This window comes from Anas platyrhynchos, chromosome 1 (genome assembly GCF_047663525.1).
Source record: "Anas platyrhynchos isolate ZD024472 breed Pekin duck chromosome 1, IASCAAS_PekinDuck_T2T, whole genome shotgun sequence".
Classification (NCBI taxonomy): Eukaryota; Metazoa; Chordata; class Aves; order Anseriformes; family Anatidae; genus Anas; species Anas platyrhynchos.
This window is the reverse complement of record NC_092587.1, coordinates 122,412,258-122,432,946: the sequence shown is the minus strand read 5'-3', so window position 1 is coordinate 122,432,946 and position 20,689 is coordinate 122,412,258. Positions and strand designations below refer to the sequence as shown.

The window sequence follows — 20,689 nt, the reverse complement described above, 5'->3', positions numbered from 1 at the left end:
CCTGGGGAGGTCCTGTCTCAGGTGGAGCTCAGCCCAGTCACACATCACTGGTGCCTCATTTTGTGCAGCGTTTTGTCACTCCATCCAAGGACGTACAAGGAGCAATGTTGCTAGGCTCTGCCCTCCAAATCCCAGTTCTTCATTCATGTAAAACAGACAGCAATGATTTTGCATTTTGATATACATTTGCTCACACCAGTCAACATTTTCTCCTAGAATCTCTGCAGTCAAGCCTCCATTGCAGCAGAGACAGAAACTCCCTTAATTCTGAGGAAAACCTTGGGTTTTAATGATCGTATGATCCCCTCCTGTCTGAAATAGCTCTAGGTGTTTTTTTTCAGATAGGAAAAATGTTTTTTGTATGGCAAAGCTTTGCAGAGGGCTCTTGTCTGCAGAGTTAGGAACCTCCCAGTGCCAGAGCAAAAAAAATTAGGCAGTTTGCATGCAAGGTCTCCCTGGGGCTATGAAAATGCAGATAAAAATTCAGAAAGGATATCATTAAAGCTTAACTTTATTACATAACACTAGGTGTGCATTTCCATAGTTTAACTGTGTTTGGTGTTAGGAGGAGCAGGTCTTTCTCGCAAAATTTACCAAGTATTCACTTTTCTTTCAATTTAAATTGCCAATGGATCCAAAGCTTGATTCAAAGGTAATACTGCTATGCTTGCTAAAGAAGCTTATGTTAAGGATTTTCTGTTTCTGCGCTCCTCATGTCCTATGCCTTGTCTTCCTGTATAAATCTATTGTTGCATTTTGAGCTATGTGCATCTGCAAGCATTACGCACCAAAGATATCGCGTGTCCTTTTACAGAGGCACTGAGTAAGGAAAAGCTCAAATCATGACATGAAGTTGCTCTCTCATTGCATATCTCTCCAGTCTGACACGATGAAGTTTTGCCTCTTTAGTTTGTGCTTGTTCCCCTCACCTGGACATAGAAGACAAAAAGTACAGTATGAACAAATTTGGTAAGAATGTGCAAAAGGAGATTTTACGGAATTAGCATGTTGGGTATAGTGAATTGCTTCTTAATGGAGCAGACACAGTGGTTTAGTAGTTCTGGGAATATACTCAATTTTTGTAATTATCGATGAGAAAAAGAGAGAAAGAAAAGAAAAGAGACACAGAGAGAGACGTTCTTTTCCATCTGGGAAATATGAAACTAATTGTTTTTTTTCTTAAGACCGTGCACAGACAATAACAAGGTTTCATAAGTATTTTCAAACAAATTTATATTGTGAATCAAAAAACCCTACCCCAAACCAATTCTAAAGACTGAATCTCACAAACAAATTTCGCCTTAGAGATTTCAAGTTCGGAAACAAATCCAGGATTTTAAATGGTCAGAAAACAGTGCTAATTCTGTCACTTCTGAACAAAATTTCCTTTGCTTGAAAAAAAAAAAAAAAAAAGTAAATCCAAGATTTATTTGTTTAGAATGCCTCCTAGATAGAAAATGATGTAGCTTTAGAAGTTTCAATTTATGCCAGACCTACAAGTTAGCCCACGTTAAGCCATGGAATTAGCTACAGTCAGCAGGAGCCACCTGTATATCAAAGGAAGTAATATGGTCCTTAGTAACTGAGAAAAAGAAAGAAGAATTTTTGTAATGGAAGGGAGAGACCAGAAACTCATCCCTCATTAAGGAGCAAAGTGAACAAGCTTCTTTTAGAAGAATAAATTTTAATCAAACGCGTGAACTGGAAAAAAAAAAAATCTAATGAAGACTAGGAAGGTACACGGGCTATATTCCAAGCTGAGAAATATAACGATGAACTACCACCACCACCTCCAACTTGTTTTTTCCTTGTTTTTGAGAATATAGTGTAATGTACTTTTTTTGTTGTTTATTTTTGTTTTTCAGAATTGAAACAAATTAGCAAATTTATCTCTGATGGCGTTGTTGACAGCGTTACAGAGAGAAGCACCAGGCAGGACCTAAAAAGCCTTATAATGAAGAATATTTGAACCTAATTTTAGCTTTACAACCTTACAGGTGAAGTAGAGAGTATAAACTTCTTTAAAGAAGCCCAGCAAGCAGATAGCCTGGACTTACAGACTGCACCTCCCAGGGTGGCTAGTTCAAATTAAATCATTAGCTGAGAAGGAATAATCCTGGTAGGTTCAGAAAACCAGCTTTAAATTTGGCCTGCTAGCAAAATTCTGAATGTATTTACTCTGGATTCCATTTCTCAACCCATATTAAAGCTCCATAGCATAATCAATTATGGGCTTATTGCAAAGTACAATAGGATTCAATCTCCAGGAATGCCTCCGGGTATGTCTTAGAAGGACGATAAAACTAACAGTAATGGGTCTAAAACTTCTAAGGCTAATTTCCACAGTTACAAATTTTATAAATAAATAGAAGGAATGTCAACTCTCAGTCACTCAGCTTGTGGTCTCTCATACTGATAACTCTTCTCTTCTCAGATACTTTCTGTTTCTCTGATATATTCCGCTTTCTGTTCTGAAGCCCCTGGGACTTGTTCAAAGCATTCCCATTCCTACCTTTCACGTCGCTAAATGGAGCAAAGAACCAACACAGCCAGAAATACAGCCCCAGCACAGACAGAGCTCCCAAGGAGGAGGCAGCTCTGCAGACCTGGGGCTAAAGGGGTGTCTGGGGCCCATTGCTAAGGCTGGGGCTGAAGGGGTGATGCTCTATGGGAGAGGGACAATCACCTGAAATCAAGTAAGTAGGTGGAGGAACAGGATGGCAAGCAAGGGTTGCAGGGTGATGTGGACAAGAGGAATCTCATGATCAAAAAACAGGGTTGAAAGGTGCCCATCCCAAGTGTACGCACACAAATAAAGAAGCACTTACAAAACAGCATGGTGGAGGAAATTCTCATGTTTTGGAAATCAGCACATCTGAGTACCTCTCTGAAATGCATCTTGGGCTGCATTGAGCAAAGTGTCTCCAGCAGGCTGAGGGAGGTGATCCTTACCCTCTGCTTAGCCCTGGTGAGACACATCTGGACTGTTGGGTCCAGTGCTGAGCTCCCCAGCGCCAGAGAAATAGCAACATACTGGAGCAAGTCCAGCAAAGGGCCATGCACATGATTAAGAAGTTGGAGCATCTCTCATATGAGGAGACATTAAGAGAGCTGAGACTGCTCAGTCTGGAGAAGAGAAGGCTTGGAGGGGATCAATAGGTGTAAGTATCTGATGTGAAGTGTAAGATAGAGCCAGGCTCTTTGTGGTTCCCAGTGACAAGGTGAGGCAACAGGCACAAACTAAAATTCTGGTTATTCCATTAAAACACAAGAAAAAGGTTATCTTGCTGTAGGGGTGGTTGAACACTGCAGCAGGTTGTCCAGAGAGCTTGTGGGGTCCCCATCCCTGCAGATATTCAAAACTTGGCTGGACATGCTCTGAACAACCTACTCTAGGTGGCTTTGATTTGATCAAGGGGGCTGGGACTAGGCAATCTCCAGAGATGCCTACCTGCTTTAATTGTTCTGACTCTACCCTTCCTTTCTTCTCTCCTGCCTCCTGTACTTTCAGAGAAATTGTCCCACAGGTTCCTATACCAGTGCAGCTCTTCTCAGAGATGCCAACACAGGCAAAGTCATAAGCTACTTTTTCTTGATGGTGTGGTTAAAATCCCAACAATATTTTGTGTGTGTTAACATTCCCAGTGTCCTTATCCTGTGAGGGTTTGCACCAGAAGCAATAAGACTAGAAAGAGGAGGAGCAAACACACCTCAGGTTGCTTTGGGCTCCCCATTAAAATGTAACCTGTCGTACATTGTTAAAATTTTTGACAACAAATGTTGGTCTTAAAAGATATGATTAAAAACCATAAGGAGATAACATGCAGTTGAAATGGCTGGCAAAAATATATCCAATACTCAGGTAGTCTTCAAGATCTAGTATGACCTAATAAACACAAGATCAAACTGGAATCTGATAATGTCCAAGTCCTCACCTCTGCTGTTCACTTGGTTGTCTAGCATCACACCAGTCATCTGATTTTTCTTTCTATAATATCACTGACATACACAGTCCTACTTGCTCCTACACCTAGCTGTGAAATGGGGTTTAAAATAATTAACTACCCACACTTCTTATTTGATACCAGAATTAATTAGTTCCTTTGTCTGTGAAGATTTCTAATGCTGCTGTTGCCATCAGAGTATTCCTCCTAGACAGTAATTGCATTTTATGAGAATACTAATACTGTTTCTTTGCAGTTACACAAAGGATGTCTCATCACCTACAGACAGCATCTTGCTTTGCATTAGGTGTTTACATACGAGAAGAGGAAACCTTGTGGGGGAAATTCCCAACCTCTTTCACCAGGAAACCCTCAGTGAAAGCAAAATTCGTAGGAGTCCCGTGTGGGTTTATAATCATGCACATATTTCTCTCCCTGCCCAAGTCCAGCAAGAACTGTGCTTCCACACTTTGAGACACCTGTACTTTAAAACACTATGTACACTTTTCACCTGTTTGTACACAATGGTTATGCATAGCGAAATAGCAAGGTGCCTATTCGTCATTCAAAGCCTTTCTAAGTCAGGTTTTCAAAAAGTAAGAAAGATTATTTTTGGTGCCTCTTTTTGTAGAGTTGGAAATTGTCAGAGAGCATTCTAGCTGCTTCACAATCCACAAACCTGTGGTCTCATAAAGGATTGTGGGGTTGCAAGTCACAGCTAGCACAGGCCATGTCTTCAGCTTCATTTTTAGCAGAATCCCACAGACTGGGAACTTCTCAGGTAGATAAACCACCTTACCTGCTCCTTTTTCTAGCAAATCCAGATCCTTGATGGTACTGGTAGGCCAATGGCTGCAAGAAAGGGACCCATTTGCTTTTTTGTCTGTCAACGTAATCCCTCTTGAAACGCCACTGGCAAAATTTTGCATGGAAAGACCCATGAAAAACCTTTATTTGTGTCATTAATGGTGTGTTCCCAGTTCTGGACTCTGCTTTGCCACAAGAAGACGGCATCATTTTTCCAGGAGCTCAGTGTAACCCAGGGGAACTCGCTCTCTGTGGGTACAGCTGCCCTGCCAGGCTGGCAGGACTGTGAGGTGCAAAGCCCAAATCACCAAACTGCCCGGGAGTGCAGGCAGGATCACTACAAGAATGGGAAGCAACACAGGACAACATGGCAGTCTCCTGGGTCTTCAATATGTCTGTCATGTAGAGCTGAACAATATAGACCTTTTAATTAGAGGTGGAGACGGATACCTCATGCATCCATGCCAGAAATATCCAACCCGCTTGCTTTAAATAGCTTTTCATCCATGGCCGAGCTCTTTAAACTTTCTCCTTTTATTAAAACAGCTCAACTGAGACCATTTTAATGTGCCCCCATCTAGTTATTTTATTGGAAAATATTAAAAGTGTGGACCAGGTGAAATTAAATGCTTTGAAAGTGGAAATCAAGCAGTACTTTCAGTTTTTAAAAGCAGCTTCCCCTCCTTGTGCTGATGCACTTAATATTATCCTCTTATTTAAGAGGTATTGTTTGAGCTAAAATTGTGAATAACACTGTAATGGGCACGAACAAAGGAAATGATAAGTAAGAAAAATATAGCTCGTTAGAGAGAGTGTGATTAAAAGGATAAATGGACTTCCAAAGGCTTGGGCCATTTTTCTCTGGTTATTAACCACTCCTCTTAGCATTCCCTCCACAACACGCCAAGGCTGGATGGGAACAAAGGCTGGAGAAACCAAGGATAGCAGGTCCTCTGCTGGCTGCTGAGACCAGCAGGTCACCTCCAGGGAAGGGCTGAAAGGGGTGCACAGGACAGACCCCTCTCCCTCCTGTTTCCCTCTGGAGCACTGCTTGTGCTTTCGGACCCATCTGTGGCAAATCCTGAGCTCTCTACACTGAGCTCACCTATAGAGGACAAGAACAAGGCCTTGGGTGCCATCACCATGGACACAGGATCATCACTGCGATGGTGCCAATGGTACAGGTCCCAGCCCTGTGCCAGGCGGCGTACATGGCCAGGGAGGGTGAGGAAAAGGGCACATTTTGGTGCCATCAGGCTGCACAGGCTGGTTGTTACAACACGGGTATCCCACCTGTCCTGGCAGAGCACTGCTGTAAGCTGCACCAGGACAGCTGGGAGCAAGGTGAGGGCTTCCTCAAAGGCAGTGTGACAAAGACACGGCACCAAAGCTGGCCCTTGGTGAACCTGATGGAAGATGCAGCAAGACATTTTTATGAGGGTCCCACTGAAAGGACAGCTGAGTGTGTTCATATCGTGGTACTAAAGAAAAGGAGAGCCATGGGAATAGTACTTCTCCCAGATTTGGGGCTGTGCTTTTTTTTTTTTTTTTTTTTTTTTCTTTTTAAATGAGCAAAGCAATAAAGACATAGCAATACAAATCAAAAATGTAAAATATGACTTCGATTTGACCTAAAGAGGATATGGGATACGGACAATAAATAAAACATTTCTGAAACTGAGGAATAAATCTAGCTCTGGGAATTCTCAGGGAGGGGAAAAAAGCATTCATAAAAATTCACTCCTCTCTGAGCTGCAGCCCTGAACCTCCCATGCACTAGATGGGAGACACTGATAAATCTGGGAGGCCATACGTGCCAACCAGCTCATATGTTTTCAGTGAGCAATGACAGGGAGCCAAATTGCTTTATTCCGATTAGTGAAGGTCCTCTGACTGCAAAATACACTGTGCGAAAAAAATATTGAGTTTTAGTTCGCTGACACATCAATTTAAGAGAATTATTGCTCTCACACAGAGGCCAAAGCATGTATCTCCCTTCATGTATGTGCAGTAAAAACTAATTGTCAACTTTTATGTCGGGGCGAAAGGGGAGCGAGGGATGGGAAGAGTACCCCTCCAACCTGCGGCTGTGTGCTCTGACTTGTGTTATCTCACCGTGCCAACAGCTGTGAGCGACTGGCATTTTGTTTTACTCCTAAGCACAAAATAAACTCTCCATAAACAGCCTAAGCATGACTCGCATTTTTGAGCTGTATTTCCTCTGAAGAATTTTCTAGAAAGCTCTTTCATCCGGCTCCTTAGCCATGAAGTCTCACAGATGGCAAAAGGGACCACTAATGAAACCCACGACCAGACTGTCTCCCGCTGCAGTTTACATCCCGCATCCTTTACTCGCAGAAGTAATTTAGGGGTGGGGGGATGCCAAGGTGCTCGTGATACCTGGCCATTTCAGTGCCTCGTCCCGTCTGGTCTGCAACCTCGTCGTGTGGTGGAGCTGATTCAATTACGCCATTTCCTGATCTGCCACGATGCTCCCCTCGCTCGGAGAGACGGGGGCGGGGAGTCCTACACACACTAATACCACTCAGACAATAGGCATGCGAAATTGATGTTCATGCAATATCTCGAAGTCCCCGGAGATTTGTATTTTAGCTATTGTACGGAGCGCTGTGCTTTCATTGCCTCTCCCCTTCACCTTTGTTTCCCAGCTCACCGTCTCATCTTCCGTCTTGGCTGGGGCTCCTGGCTGCTGCGGGATTGTTCATTGCATATTCAGTAGATCTACCGGTGCAAAGCAACTCATTTTCACCACCTGAAATTCACACCGTGAAGGCAGAAATAATCAAATATTTTTTATAAAAAAAAAAAATGGTGAAGCAGAACACTGCACATTAATTATTGTGATGGTTATAGGATAATAACTAATTATTAATTACGCTTTCCAGCAATTTCTGCCTGGTATTTTGTTGAAATCATCACCTAGGCATTGAAATTTGTACTAATTCTTCTAATGCAGCATTTTACAATCGCGATATATGGCATGCTCCCATTTTTACTGAATTGTTTTTCCCTGTGATAAAACAGGAACGGGTCTTCCCTACGATGAGAAAAGAAAAATCTACACAGCGTATTTCTCTGGCACAACCAGAAAAAGGAAAAGAGAGAGAGAAAAAAATAAATGCTTTTTTCTAATCTCGGTTTCCTCTTATTGCCAGTAATTTCGCCACTTCTCCATCTTCTCACAACAGACTGCCTTTGATTTGCTTTCAAAATGAAGGCCTCACTGACAGACAACTGTAGGAACAAAGGGGTCCAAACACAAGAGAAGGTACAGGGGATGCTGGACATGGGGGAAGAGAGGGAATGTGGCAGGGAGACAGGAGAAGTCATCAGGGGGTTAAGGAGGCTGGGAGAAGGGCATGAAAGAGGCAAAAGAGAGAGAAGGGGAGAGAAAAGGGATGGAAAGAAAGGGGACAAATGAAAAGTGAGGTGTGGCAGCACGTGGAGACATCACCTTGCCGAGACAAAGGGAGGACACAGGATGCTGCACAGGGCCTGTTGAGATGTCCCTGCTAAAGGGGAATAAGGTCCAGAAAGAAGGTAGGAAAATGGCTTTAGGAAGAGGGTACGTACCCTCGCAGCAAACTCCTCATGGCTGGGAGCACAGAGGAGGCATGGGGCTTTCCCCAGCCCACGGAGCCATTCTGTGCCCAGGGCTACGGGCTTCCTTCTCTGGGGTCCCTCCAAAGATGCAGTCTCCAGACTCAGGCAGGTCACCCAGGGGAGCAGGCATGGAGATGAGGATGGGGAGAGTAGGGGAGAGTCACTACCGAGCCCTCAGCTCTGCTCTTCTCCCTGCTCTCCCAGCTCCATCAGCCACGGGGTTTGTGCTTCTGAGCACAACGGGAGAGCAGGACCAAAGGCTGCGACCTGGTGGAGGTGTCCCTCCTGGTGAGGAATGGCTCATCTTCTCCTGATGACTCGAGCTGAGCAGGGACAGGAACAACACCATCCCAGGCACATCTGTGCCTCATGTCCCTGGGGAAAAAACAGCCCCGATGGCTTGGCCAGGGGCAAGGTGGAAGCAGGTCCCCATACCTACACCTGGGCACCATGGAAGTATGGCAGTGTGACAAGGAGCTGGGGACACCAAGAGGAGTGGGTTGTAAGGCAGAGACAGGATGCAAAAACCTGCTATGAGGGAGAGCTAGGGGCAGCTGCAGACAGGATCAGAGCCGACTTTGCTGGACTTAGGGATGCAGCAGTGCTTTCACCGGGCTCTAAGCAATTTGGGTTGTTCCATCTAGGGGAGATGTAAGACCTGGAAGCAGAGACAAGTGTTTGGGTTAGGGCAAAGCACATCAGAAATGCATGCATGGCAGGAGGCAGAAGTACTGCAGGATTAAGGAAAAAAAAAAAATCGTAATAGTTTTAGAGCCACTACGTGAGAGACCTAAACAGCATTTAAGCATTCAGCCCTTAACAGCCAGAACAGAAAGGGAAATTTCCTAATGACAGCATTTCCTACCCAGCCCTTTATCCATACCAGAGATGCATAACAGGAGCTGGGCAATCTAATGGAGATTAACTGCTCAGAAGTAATAAAAAACCCAACACTTCCACACGGCACTGGCTGCTGCCTCAGCTCCCCATCCCCTGGCAGCTTCCCAAACACACAAGTTCATACCGTGAATGCTGAATTGGAAAAGCTGGAGGGCAGAGCTCCTGTGGAAACCACAGGGGGAGAGCATGCACGAAGAAAAAGCTTTCTGCATGACAGGATTTAAACTGGAAGGCACTTCTACTGGGGAAATAGCCCCACATGCCAACACTGAGCCAGGAAAAAATGGCCTCGCTGGAGTGTTGTTGATTAATCCTACCATGACCCAAAGAAACAGCAATTTGCTACTTAATTGTAGCTAGCCACAAAAATGAAAATAAATAAATAAATAAATAAAGAGAACAGTAAGAGAGCATTTCTTCACTACATCTAGGTCAGCTGTTTTTTATTATTATTATAATTTATTTTTGCTCTTGGTGATTTATTGCACATGCAGAGTGTAGGTATTTATTTAAATAGTAGATATACACCTACCTCCAGGTACAGAATCTGGCATGCTACAAAGCATGTAAACAGATTAAAGCTGGGCTTGGTGCCCAGTTAAGAAAGCTCACCAAACCCAGAGAAACAACAATCTTTAAAAGCTCGGGTCTCAGCGGAAGAGAGGAGTCCCAAGATGAGGTAGGAGGGTCAGGAAGCTGTAATAGACCTGTACAGGACTGTCTGATTGGCCCTATTACATCAGCCTACGTGTTTCCAGCTAAATATTGAGGCTTCCTCATGATAAGCCTCATATACCTGCATTGTGGGAGATGTTCCTTGCTACCTACAAAGACAAGACAGCTGAGTCATGAAAGAGAAATCAGAGACGTAAAGAAGATACGGGATTTGCCCAAATCTTCTTCCCCCCCCAAAAAAAAAAATTAATTTACTATTTGCCCAAGTTGAATGCAGGGTTGGAATTAACTAATTAACTACAGGCAGCTTTTTGGAATTAACTACAGACTCCTGAAATCCAGCACGGCACATTGAACGTAAGGTCAACCTTCCTTCTCTAACCTTACACTGTGCCTTCAGAGTCAGGGAAAGGAAATTCAGGTTTAAAATCTGAAGCTGTTCAGGACAGTGTTGAGAAGAGATGGGGAAAAAAACTCTAGAAAAGATGTCTAAGTTGAGAAAAAATCATCCAGGACAGAAAGCAAGGACAATCCTGTATTCGTCTCACCTGCTGTGGAAGGACATGGCAAAGCAGTAGTCACTCAACAGCTTCTGGCCTGGATAATTAAAACCTTTATGTAATATCAGGTAAAAGAGTAAACAGTCTTTCCATGGTGTACTGAATTCAACCCCCCTCTTTGTACTTGCAGCTCCGGGTTGTAGATTTTTTTTCTTTTTCCAGAGCATCTTGAACAGATAATCAGAGCGTGCTGACATTCAGCAGTAATCAATTAGCACCTACTTTAGATTAAATTGAGAATATGTAAATTGGGCTCCTCATCAGGCACCACAGTCAACATTTCAGAGACACTCACCGTGCTGTGAACATATCAAACAGACGAAATGTAGAAGTTGTTCAAAATCCTGTTCCAAAATGGGCAGCAGGGTGGGCTATACCAACCATTTAAGATTACTTTTATCTGTTTTATTTTTTTCTTTTTCTAATCTTCTTACGTTAAATTAGCCTCTACAATTCTTCTGCCAAGCTAAGACAAACCTGACCTTTTATATAGAGTTACGCACATATATAACGTAACAAAATGCACCACTTATAAATAAACACTAGGAACCTGACCCCTAAGGAGCGCATTACTGTGTTTCCCTGGTTGTCCTTTGGTCCTGCTTTCAGTAAACACAGCCATGGACATGTATCAAGAACTCAAGCTGCCCCTTGCGATGTTTGGGACACTTCCACACTGCTTCATAAAAAGCTAAGGAGGAGAATCCTTGGTGCCATCCCACTCGCAGTGCCACAGCACCCGCACCTACTAGTTAGATAAGTTTCTGCTGGACCCAGCACAGAAGTCCCACTTTGGTTCAGTAGACGAGGCTCGCAGGAACTACTTCTTTCTTCAAACACCGAGCGAGGAGCTTGGCAAGAGACATAATTATTCTTATCATTGGGATTTTTCCTATCTTCACAGCAAACTTTCTGTTAGATCCCACCTTGGGTCAGCCTGCCTGACCTCTCACTATAAATTAAAAATGTTGGTTCTTCACCACATCACCTCCATAGCATCCAACCCCAGCTGATCACACTGAGAGACAGAGACAAAGACTGGGCCCCACCTAAAGCAGATATTGTAGTCTGTGCTCATTAAAAAGAGCATTAAACCTGTGCGAGGATGAAGGAAAGCATGATTCTGTTAAAAATACATACATCTGAGTGTTTTTTTGAATCCTTTTTGTCTCTAGAGAACACCGTCTTACACAGAAAGGCTTTTCTTTCGGACTCTGAGTGCACCTGATTGCCACGACCATAGGGGTTTTGCATTATATTCTGACTCAACAACAGCTGTACGTTTCAGCTCCCTCTTCTCCCCCCAATATTGCAGGTGAGATTGTTTCTCCAGCAACCAGTTCATCATTTCTGCTCGGACGTATCCTATTTACATAACTCATAAGGCGCTAGCCAAAACGTACCCCTCAAACCAAGTCACACGCACGCACACACACATATATTTGTATAAAGCTGTCACACCGTGCCTGCAATAGCATAACAACACACAGCAGATAGATTATACTTGTCCCACAGTTTGTTTTTGTGATTAGCAGGCACGGTGCGGATCCAATAGATATTAGCATGTCCAGGAAGTACTCACGATAAATTGCCGAGCTACTAATAATTTAGATATTTTTATGACTGTTCAGCGGTGGCTAATTTTGTCTAATAAAATCCCATTAAGTTGCTGCTTGGTCCTTTTCCTTCCTCCAAGTCCCTGAACGGGACTTATATGCTAATTGCAACCAGTATATGCTAATTAGACCTAATTTCCATTTCTTAAAGAGATAAGCGCCGTTCTGTGCCAACCAATCATTAAAGCCATCCCACCTCTGCAGCAACCTTTCGGCCCGGCTTGCCCGCGAGTGCCACGAAGCCCTGAGCTCTGCTCCCCGAGAGAGAGAGGCAAGGGAAGGGAAAAGGAAGGCAAGGCAAGGTGAGGCGAGGGTCCCTGCTGGCACTGCTCTTGCTGCCCACCCAGCCACGGTGCGGGAGGGGAAAGCTGCGCTCTCCTGCTCTTTGGGTTACGCTCAAGGCATTTACAAGCATCTTTGCAGACAGCAAGCCGAAGGAGGAGGTGGTGCAGCCCCTTCTGCAGCTCACGCAGCCGGGCTGCCAGCCGCCCCGGCAGCTCTCCATCACGCCCAGCCCACGCGGGCTCATTAGAGCTTCGGGGAAGCAATCACAAGTTTATCATGCTTGAAGGGGCTGCGAGTCTCCTTGCGCTGCCTAATGTGATTTCGCCGCGCTGCAATGTAGTCAGAATTAGATCCATATTAAAGATCGGTTAGCGGGGAGAGAGGGAGCGAGAGCAGGAGCGGCAAGCACCAGTCAGGCTTTGAAAAGCACAAGGTGCCTTTTGAGCTGCCGGCTGCAGCTTGGCTCTGGGGAGGGTGACCTTCAAAACCCCGGGATGAGATTTGTCAAGATTTTTTTGCGCTGAATACATAAGAGTTCAGATAAATTCCACGTTGTGTGTTAAGCTGGCAGCCTTGCTTTGTGGTGTCAGGGCCAGAGCCTGGGCTCGCTGGCGCTTGGGTAAAAGCCCACTGGAGAAGGAATCGCTCCACCAAAGTCAGAAGGGCGGCTCCCAAGCTGCTCAGGTGTAAATACAGAGCAGTGCCACCAGCACGGTGTGACTCGACAGGGAGTTCAGGCAGATTGTTTACCAGCACGTACTCTTTCCTCTAAAAGACATTTCTTGAAATTACTTTAAAACGACATTTCCCCTCTGCCCTCCCCAGAAAGCTAATTGTAATATTTCACTGTTTGAAGAAGACAATTGCGAAGTCAAAAGAGCTGGGAACATTAGCGATGTCATTGTTTGAAAAAGAAGCAGCCTTGAAACATCATTTGCAAATCTATTCATTATTCGGAAATGCTAAATGCAGTAAGAGTGGGTTTAGCATCTGTCTGCTAACTAACTCCCTTATTATTACCCAGTGGAAGAAGAAAAACATCGACAAGCAGCGCATTACTTCAGGAAACCTGAATGTTGCAGACACGAAGGGTTCCCAAAACATGCAGAACCCTCCACCCCCACCCCAGAGGGGGCTCCCTAAGCCTCTGCTTTGCGCTGTGTTTGACAAATGAGGCTAGGCTGGTTTCTGATTTTTGTGGGCAAAAATGAATCCCTGATGTTGTCTCAGGGAGCTCGGCGATGTTACGCCGGGGATGAATTTGCCCACGTGTGCCTCACGCTAATGCAATTCTCCCCGTAACCCAAATCATTATCCGCCCGATTTCCCCTCCACCTCTCTTATCTCTCTCTCCTGTACGCACACACACACTCGCATGCACGCACGCACACGGGCTCCCTGTCGCTGGCGTGCCAGTCACAGCTATCTCTGCAGGAGGGCTGAACTTCATCCCTCGGTGTCTCCAGACAGGCCGCAAATCGCCGATGCGAATCCACGGCGGGTCGCACGTGGAAACAGGACAAATGGGGCAGCACCTCCTCCGGTGGTGGTCGGGGAGCAAACCCTCCACCGGAGGTAATGCTTAATGACGAGGCGAGGGGAGAGGCAGAGTGGGGATCTGGCAGCTCTCCAGCCTCGGCAAGCCTGCGGCGGTATCAGCTGCACGCTGGTGCCACCAGGGAGTGTCAACAGCAGCAGCAGCAGCAGGAGCAGCGCGGGGACGCTTGTGCGAGATGGAAGGAGAGGGAAAGGGCATGCGAGGCGAAAATCCATCAATATGTAAAAAAAAAATAAAAAAAAATATCGCCAAGGCTACTCTCTTTCAGTAAAATTAAATGGGCTGGAGGGGGGTTCCTGAAGAGCAGGTCTTTCTATTGCTCGCACATCTCTCTTTATGCCTCTCCCTTCTGCTGCTACTGATTATTTAACTCTGTAGCTGCACTTTAACTTCAGACGGCACTCCAGGATACGGTGGGTTTGAAGGAGGCCATACAAAATGGAATTTTATATTTTATTGCGTTGTATTGTTCAGCATTTTAAAGAGGTAAATTAATCACTAAACTGCTGTTCTGTGCTTTAAACTACCAGCTGTTCAGTGCTCTGAATTACAAGATTTATCCTTCAGGATTTTTTTTAATCATTTTTTTTCCACCTTTCGTATAAAGACTTTATAGGGAAATAAGAACGTGCTGGGGAGCGGAGGAGGGGATTAAGAGACAAAGAATCACACTGTGCTTTGGTCTTCATCCCACATCAGATGACTTGGTGACAGCCCTTCCCCTGTGGGCTTTACAGCTTAATTACCTGGATTGTGGGCTTTCCCATTCCCGCTCCTTCCAATCACCCTTAGACTTTATTAGTATTTAGACCGTCTTGCTCAGTCTGCTGAGTTTTCCCCTCGCCCCGGCAGCTGCAGCGTTAAACACACACAAAAGGCCGCCGGTAAGCCCTCATCACCGCGATCCGTGCTGAAATCAAACAACACAGAGTCTGACCACAGCGGGGACCTTTTTTCATTACAGGTAGAAGCGAGGCAATAAAAAGAAAGGCGAGGGGGAGGGGGGGATGTTTGCAAATGCTCTCCGAGGTGCCCACAAGTCCGCTCCCTTGAAGAAAGTGTGCGGGGGCCCAAGAACAGGGAAAAGGGAGGATGTTAGAGCAGCGATTCTGTGCATTCAAATTCTCAGTTTCCTTTGGCTCTTTGGAGATGTTTCTCTGCACTTTGCATTGAAGCACTGGTTTGAGCCCTGGGTTAAGGTGCACGAGCCATCTGACATCTCCTCTTTCTGTATATCTGCCTGCTGGTCACTCACCTGCAGCGTGTGAGCAAAGCATCCACACCAGGATCGGTTCAGGGATGCTGCTGGGAAGCTAAAGCAGCGTGCTGAGCTCAGTTTGCTCCCAGCCCAGCCAGGTGGGGTGTCAGGGCCTGACCTCCAGCACCATGTGTGGCTGCGCCCTCCATTCTCCACCCAGCGGAGAGCACAGACAACCCCAGAAATTTCAACTCCAACATCACTCCCAGAAATTCTTTCCAACTCCAACATTACTTCTTCAGCCATTCTGCCTCCACCAGTTTCTCTCTAAGTTTCTTCTGTGCTCTGCTAGAGAAGAAGACCTCTGCAGGGAGCGGTACATGAGAGGGAGGAGACCAGGTCTCTGCTTTTGTACTGCTGCTGGCCCTTAGAAAATGACACAGCTGTGCTCCAGTTTGGCCTCTCCTCTGCAAAACTGAGTTGACAGCAGGGACAGCCTATTCCTGCAGCGTGCTCTGCGATGTCTGGATAGAAAGTCCTCGTCTAAGTTCTAGTCCAAGTCCTCAATGAAGCTCGAAGTTCTCCCCCTCCAGGCAGAGAGAGGTGCTAACTGCTTGAGCCCATGGGTCACCACTGCTGCTGTAACTCAGAGCCTCCTGAAGGCAACACCACCTCCATCCCTCAAAGCATCTTGTGGCCAGCAGGCAGGGCTGTTCTCTGCCTGTAGTATCTGCCCAGGCATTCTTCCCCACACACATCCCCAGAAGACCTCACTTGCTGGCCTCTTCATGCTTGTGTATGTGTCCTGCTAGTCATCTTCTCAACCTCTTCTGTGGTTTCACCCAAACCTGCCTTTTTCCATTCCCATTGCTCTGGATCACCCCAAAGAAAATCTTTGGCATGTTCATTCATCTTGGACATTCCTCAGGGCAAAAAATCTCACCCTTTTTCGAAGCCCGTTACAGAAAAGGAACTAGGACCCTTAACCCCATGCCGGCGCATTCATTAAGAGCTAAATGAAAATCGGAGTGGAGAGGAAGCAGAGAGTGTTATAGTGGCCCCTGCTTCTCCAGTCCCCTGTTATGTGGGAATTTGGTGCAGCACTTGTATCTACATCATCCCTTAAAATACCACCAAACACCTAGCCACTCACTGCCACAGATACCGCCAAGATCACAGGCCCACCCTGCTAGGCTGGAGATCAGCACACAGTAAGAGCCAGTCTCCTTCCCTCAAAATCTTATGATTCAAAGAGAAGTGCACAAAACCCTAACAAACAATACGGGGAAAAGGGGGGACTGGAGGCGCTAGGCACATGATGAACCCGGCATTACTCTTATCCCACTGTCAGGAGGCTCTTAGGATTCCTACTGCCTCAAAAGGTGTGTGTGAGTTTCGACAAGAGAAATCACCTTTCCCCAAATGCTGGAAAGCATTTGTTAGCTGGTGTCTTGTGCGAGTCAGGGTGATAAAAGTGGCTCTTGGAGAGAGGTAAAGAAAGCAGTGTGAAGGAAGGCAGGAGGAGAGCCTTGGGCATGACTGGAAAGAGCAATTTCAGTGATTCATGAGGACAGTATGTCGTGAACTGTGTACTATAATGCAAGTCAGTAGGTTACTTGGTCACCTCAAAACCACTGCAGAAAACCTACCCTTCGTCGTGGCGTGCTCTGAATTTTAAACTCCCCTCCTTGAAAACCATTTGAAGCCTCTCCAAAATGTTCAGATGTGGAAAGCTTGGTGAACTGAATTGTGGAGATAGTGCAGCAAGTGTTGTGATAACTTATTCATCTTGAAAATGTCTATGTGATGAGCTTGTTATCACTATGCTCTTTAAACCTTTGATAAGGCATCGATCAGTTCAAAAAGAGTTTGCCACACCAATAAAAATAAAATCTTATGACATTTCAGTTTTCAAATCTTTCCTCTTCTCTGCATTGCTAGCAAGTTAGAATCAGTTTCACATACAGTTCTTTGGAAATATTGTCTGCAATTATTAACTTCAATCAAAAGAAGGAAGACAGCCAAGCCTTAAAGAAAATTTATATCAACTTCCTGAGCATTTGGAAAAATCACCCAAAGACGTGTATCCAAACATTCTCTGTTTCCTACTGTAATGTTACCTTGGAGAAAGCAGCTTTAAAAGAGCAGTAAAGTGTTTCATACACTCTAACCACATGTGCAGCATAAAGTTGATTGTGGCACTAAGTCTGGACTCAACAAGGCATTACATGAAAGATCAAGGGCCCAATTCTCCATTGCTTACTTGTGATGGAGTAAGGTACAATGCTGCAAGTGTCGTTACATCATTATCTGTGTCCTTTATAGATGTTCTGCGTAAGAATAAATCAGCCTTAAAATTTTGTGGGTGAGTGCTGTGCATTGTGCAGCACCAGAGCTTATCGTGGCATGCATAGGCTAATGTAGCAGGTTGGTGGGCTAAAAAGGTGTTACAGTGCACTGCAGTCAGGGCAGGTAGCACTTTAAGGAGCCCTTTAAAGCACCAGGCCTAATGTAATCCACAGATCACAGTCTGACTCCCCTAACCATCATGGCCACAGTTTGGAGGCCACCAACAGCCTAATTAACCAAGGGAAAAAATATTGGAGATTTTCCACATGACAGCACAGCAGTGAAATAGTGAAACCACCAGTGGACACCAGAACATTGGAAAATTCAGCCCAGTGCACCTCCTGGTTGTTGCATACGAAGAAACTGCAGAACCAAATCCTGGCACCAGCTTCCCACTGGATAGGTATATTTAGAAAAAAAAAAATATATATATATATGAAGAAGCAGAAAAGATAAACAATGTAAAAAGTCTTCCAAAAGAACCTTACCCATGGTGAAATCCATACAGAGGTGTGATAAGCTATTCAGAGAAGCAAGCAAATCACTACAATTTAACAAAAAAAACAAAGCTGGAGAAGAAATCTTCAGGTGAGCTGGGCTAGCAAACAAGAAAAGAATGGAGCTCACCAGTAGCCAGAGACATGCAAAAGTCACTATTTACTCTCAAATTGGCCTGAAGAATTATCTAGAAATAAAGCACTGGGTGTCCGCGGTAAGTTCATGTGTTCCTTGCCTGGGTGTAGGCTGGGGTGAAAGGCTTTTGACTTAGTGTGTGGACCTGAGTGCCTCAACTTTGGGATGTGTAGCACTTATTGCACACACACATATGAGAGATTTACCACATCCATTCACAGACTGTTCTTCCCGACACAGATGGTGTTTATTACCTGAATTTGCTTCAGATTTTCTTTCTTTCTTTCTTTTTTTTTTTTTTTTTTTTTTCCTGGGGAATTATTGAATAATCAACTTATCTCTCACATAATCTCTTCCTTATTAACCAAAGCAAACCTCGACACATCTAGTAGAAGACCTGCACACAAGAAATAGCATACATAACAATTGGGCAGAAGCAATTTTTTCTTTAAATCTCAGGAGCATAATGGCTTTTTATTTTTTTTTTTTTACCTAATGCCACATCAAAATTTGATCAGATAAAGAGATGTAGAGTTGACCTGACATTGAATTTTAGAGACTTAAGAAACCACAACTTCCCCAACCAAACAGATTTCAGAAGAAAGAAACATCATCCATCCCAGATCCCAAAATGTAACCCTGAGTATAATGCATATTCATGATAGAGGAATGAAAAGATACGGTCTTCTTGAACACACTCTGGGAAGAGGTATAGAGGAAGAGAATAATAAAACAATACGAAATCTGGATTACATTTAGTTGAAGATTTATGTGCAATTTAAAATCAAATTGGATAGCTCTGTGAATGAGATGTGCTAACACATGATAACATCATAATTTGCTGCATGGGATATTTTTCTGAAGAGTTTTCTCAAGCCACGAGCAGTGTGGGGGGCACAGGGAAGCTCAGCACAGCTTATCCAGATCAACATCTCTCTTCAAGACGGACAATGAGATTTTTAACAAAACCATTAGTCATTTGATTGAAGGCAATTTGACCAAAATTGATTCCCCCTGATCCAAAGGAATTAATTTCAAACACTGCAGGGTGTTTTCATGTAACATGAAAGGACTCCTTTTGTGTTGCATGAGATTCAGACCCCGCAGATCTGCTCTTCTTCAGCTTCCATCTGTGCATGGAAAATCATCGACAGCTAGTTGTCCAGATATTTAATGTTTCAGAGAAATAATTTATTATGGGGCTCTGGCACTTTTTCTATAACCATGTAGCAACAAACAAATGCCACCCATGTTACTAATTGCTGTGCTTTCAGGAAAAATGTAAGAAAAGGACTGCAGAAGTAAAGAAAAACATTTAGGATTAACATATATATACACAATTTTATTTCTGATGGTACAGTGCTTTCTTGTTTGGTTGGCTGATAACCTGGAGTGTCCCTAAGAAATACAGTGGATTAGAATTTCCCCCGGCTTGTAGTGCTCTGACTGCATTAACCTGAACTGATGATGATATGAAGAAAGAATTGAGCTCCATGTTAGGGTTCCCAGACTTCAGAAAGCACATCACTACAGCTGTCTGTGTCACCCTGGATCACTTTTTGACTCAGCAATGACAATGACAGCACCAATTGCTAAAGAAACTACTACAGAGGGAACCAGTGTTGGTATGGATCCTGGAACTGTCTCCTAACCGATGTAATTTAGGACATGGCACAACTAAGCTTGCTCTCAGAAGCAGACAGCCATGTCAAGATGGCACTACAGAAGAAACTCCAACGCACTTGGGGCTTCCAAGCTCTGTGCCAGCCTTGATAGATAGTTCTGCACTCAGCCATACAGATATACCAAACTAAATCTCTGTTTACAGGGCTACTGTGTTCTTCCCACAGGTCCTTGTTCCTCTTAGACTATTTAGTCTTTGCCACCAAATTGCTATCAGCTTTATTCATAGTGTCAAATCAAAATCAAGCCCTTTTTCTTTAAGCTCCTTGGGCTAGGTCCAGATGTCCTTGGGTATCATTTTCTGTAGGCACATTTGGGCGATCCCAAAACAGCCACTGTGTTGAGTAGAAGAGATGTCAAATCCTATACACCAAGGAAAAGTGAACACACGGTAGTTTTTAAATCCCATCCCTTTATGAAAGTTAGGCACTGCATACTTTCTGGAACCTGTAATTTTACCTCCTCCCCTGAAGGTAAGCATCTGTAAGGTGCTCTGTTCCCCATTATACATTGAACACATTTTGGGTTAAATACACTAGCAGCTCTCACAGCAGGGACTTGAACCCAGAATTTCTGCCTCTTGGGTGAGTGCCCTGGTTTCTAGTCTAACAAGTCAGGCATAAGTTCGTTCCTTCCTTCTGGACTGACTGACTTCACACTGCAGCAGTTTTAACAACAGGAATGCCATATGCACTTTTCTGCCCAAATTAGTTTTTAATTTGGTTGATCGGTTACTATTAGGGAAAGTGTGGATTTGAGACACATTGGCAGAGCCTTGTGAATAAATGCTGCGAATCAGCCAGCTATTGCATAGAAGGTGCCTGCCCCTGCCACCTTCTCCTGCCAAGTCTTAAAAG

At 44.5% G+C, this 20,689-nt stretch overlaps 1 long non-coding RNA gene across 5 annotated transcripts; it reads right to left on the bottom strand.

The window, feature by feature from the left end:
* Positions 1–559: 559 nt before the first annotated feature.
* LOC106015343 (uncharacterized) lies at positions 560–12,457 on the bottom strand. Of its 5 annotated transcripts, XR_011804915.1 has the most exons (6): positions 12,093–12,457; positions 11,260–11,361; positions 10,499–10,547; positions 8,346–9,033; positions 7,426–7,524; positions 560–929 (listed from the first exon to the last, which is right to left on the bottom strand). It is a non-coding gene; the product is annotated as an uncharacterized lncRNA (long non-coding RNA). The 5 variants fall into 5 exon arrangements; XR_003494648.3 differs by lacking the exon at positions 560–929 and having other exon boundaries at positions 5,020–7,524; positions 11,256–11,361; positions 12,093–12,456; XR_003494647.3 differs by lacking the exon at positions 560–929 and having other exon boundaries at positions 5,022–7,524; positions 12,093–12,455.
* Between the last annotated feature and the right edge of the window lie 8,232 nt (positions 12,458–20,689).